Genomic DNA, 3,124 nt, shown 5'->3' with positions numbered 1-3,124 from the left:
TTGTTTCAATTTTGACAATTAAATATATTTAACTAGCTATGTGTAAAACATTCAATTCTAAAATGATTTGATTCTCATTTTTAGACAACCAAACATGCTCTTAATTTTTCATTGCATAGAACTTGAATTAAACAAGATTGAATTTTTTCTTATTTTCTTTTTAGTGATATTTTCTTCTTGTTAGCGATATTTCTCAGGAAATGCAAATTTTTATTATATATAGAGTATATCATTCTCAATTATGCATTTATTTCTTGATGATCATTTTCTACATTTATTTGTTAATCTGTTTGTTTTCTTTCTAATGAGAATTGACATTTTAAGGCCAAAAAAAGTTATGGTTATCCTAAATTTAAAAATCTAATGTATGCCTATATATTCTTACCAAAACAATTTGTATGTATATTTATTTACGGTGAATTATACTAATAGTCCCTATAGTTTGGAGCTTGTGTCACTTTGGTCCCTGACTTTTCAATTGTGTTACATTTTTTGAATGTCGTTCCAAATAAGGACAATTGAAGACATTGTTGCTCCATTTGAAGGGCAAAGTCGTCATGTAACTTATTTTGTATTGGTTAACTTATATGTTGTTTGAAAAATAATAGTTTTTTTTAGTAAATAATATTGGAACTTTTTTTGTTATAAAGTTCTCTTTGGTTTGGTCTTCCGAATCTATTTTCAGAAAAATTTTCTAAGAAACTAAAAATTAAATTGGTGAAAAAAAAATTAAAAGCACATCATTTTTATATAGAAATAATTTTTTTATATTTATTTTCGTTAAATTAGTTTTTATTTTTTCAAAAGTCACACATAGTAACAACTTTGATGTCATTATTAAATCAATCTATTAAATCAAAAAATTTAAAATTAAAAACATTTCATATATTAAACATATTGATTATACATAGCCTAATAATCAATTACATGATAACCATCTAAAAATATCTAATAAAAACAAATACAACCATCTATTATATGATAGCCATCCAAAAATATTAACAAAAACAACCACTCATTACATTGTCATCATCCAAACACATAATAAAAATTATTTTTGGTAAAAAAAATAAATAAATAAAAATGTAAAATATTTATTATTTTTATATAGTTTTATCTTTGGTGAGTAGAAATAATTTTTAAAAAATTTAAAAATATTTTTTTGACATTTATTTTTGTCAAATTAGTTTATATTTTATCAAATTGACGACTTTGCCCTTCAAATGGAGTTACAATGTCTTCAATTGTCTTTATGTGAAACGAAATTTAAAATTCAGGGTCAAATATATTATAATTGAATAATCAGGGACCAAAATGATACAAGTTCTAAATTATAGGAACCGTTCGTGTAATTTGCACATTTATTTATATCTATGAGATGGAAACAATTTTGCTCCAAATTAGGAAACTTCACCTTACTAAATGTTAGTTCAGAAAGTTTTTCCAAATCTGTTTTGTTGAATTGAATCATTAAAATAGGTTTAGAAAATATTGATTTCATTGGTAGCTTGATTTATGTAATATGTGTGCCTTTACACTCTTACCAAAAAATTTGTATATAAATTTATTTATATGTGTGACGTATGCATTTATATTTTTGTAATCACCGGATAGTTAATGGATTGCTTACTGCTCCAAATTAGGCAACTTTGCATTTTTATTTGTTAATTCGGAGCGTTTTGCCAAGTTGTTAGACTGTGACATGTTTTTGTTGGGTTGAATCATAAAATAGGATTTAAAAAGTAGGATTAAATTGGTCATTCCCCCTCTTGCAGTCTTATGCTTCTTTTTTAAACTAATGTTTTTTGTATTCATATTTGATCAGTCATTCCCAGTGCCCTAATTAGTTTCTTCTCTTGTATTCATCAGCTTCTAATGTGATTATTGGATTGGATAAAATTAGATCAAACCACATTTCTCAAATTGCCTAGATAATTTGCTCGAAGGCAAACAATGTGTGAATTTTGTTGTTAGATCTTAGTTTGCTTTTCTTTATTTGACTTCACTATTTTCTTTTGAGATACAGGGCTTCTGATTATCCATAGGAATATGATGATACCTGCCTTCAGATGAGATTATCACACAGTCTGTGTTCTCGCATTTTTCTCGTTCTTGTTCAATGGACTGATTGTCACCTTGCGGGTGCCCCTGGATTGCTTAGAATCCTTATTTATATTATATTTTTTTGTGCATTTCGTGGTTTTATGCTAATTCTCTTTTAGTTGGAGAGATTTATTGTTTTACTAACTTGGAAGGCTATAATGTTGATGGGCGCTTGCAGCTTGTGAGGACGGCAAGACTACCATGTTTTTTATGAAAGGAAAGCTAGCATTAGAGAATTTTATGGTGAGTGGGCTGAGGAGCCTATTTGGTTGTGTTTTCCTTTTCTGCTTTTTGTTTTCATTTTTAGGAAAACTTCTTTAGCAAACTATTTCTGATAACGGTTTTCAGGAAAATGTTCTAAAAAACCCCCACTTTTGACTAAACGCCAAAAGGTTGTTTTGAAATTTTTGAAAATTGTTTTTGCACAAAAATGAAAACAATGATTAGAGTTTGAAACATTTTTGTTGGGAGTAGAAGTATCAAAGGGATTATGAATTTCCTACCCCACTTACAATGGTTAGGTTCTTCAACACGATCTTCTTTGTGTTTATTGGGCATGGATTCTTTTACATGCATATCATATCCACATCAAAAATAAATATAAAAAAAAAACCAATAATACTCTTTGGATCATGGAAGATACTGGACATTATTGTCATTTGAAGATAATTGCTTAGTGATAGGGGAAATATATGATGCTTGGTGGATATTTGAATTATTGATAATATAAAATGTGTATATATATTAGTGTGTGGATGCGCGGTTTGCACAAGGGTTTTCTAACTTGATTTTATGATTGTTTTTGACCTCCACAATACTTCAATATTTGATTACATGCTTTGCCTATCCCACAACTACAAATTGGTGGGCACCTTTTTGCCTATTTTGAGTTTCATGGATGTTCAGAATTGGATTTCGCTGCTTTAAAATTTTAGAGGTTACTAATGTAGAGTTGAATTGTTGTTTCAAGCGTACTTGGTCTCAGTCATGTCCTTTATATCGTGACAGTATCATAAGAGTA

Source organism: Camellia sinensis, chromosome 1 (assembly GCF_055761805.1).
Source record: "Camellia sinensis isolate YWXY chromosome 1, ASM5576180v1, whole genome shotgun sequence".
Taxonomy (NCBI): domain Eukaryota; kingdom Viridiplantae; phylum Streptophyta; class Magnoliopsida; order Ericales; family Theaceae; genus Camellia; species Camellia sinensis.
Note: the sequence above shows the minus strand (reverse complement) of the source record.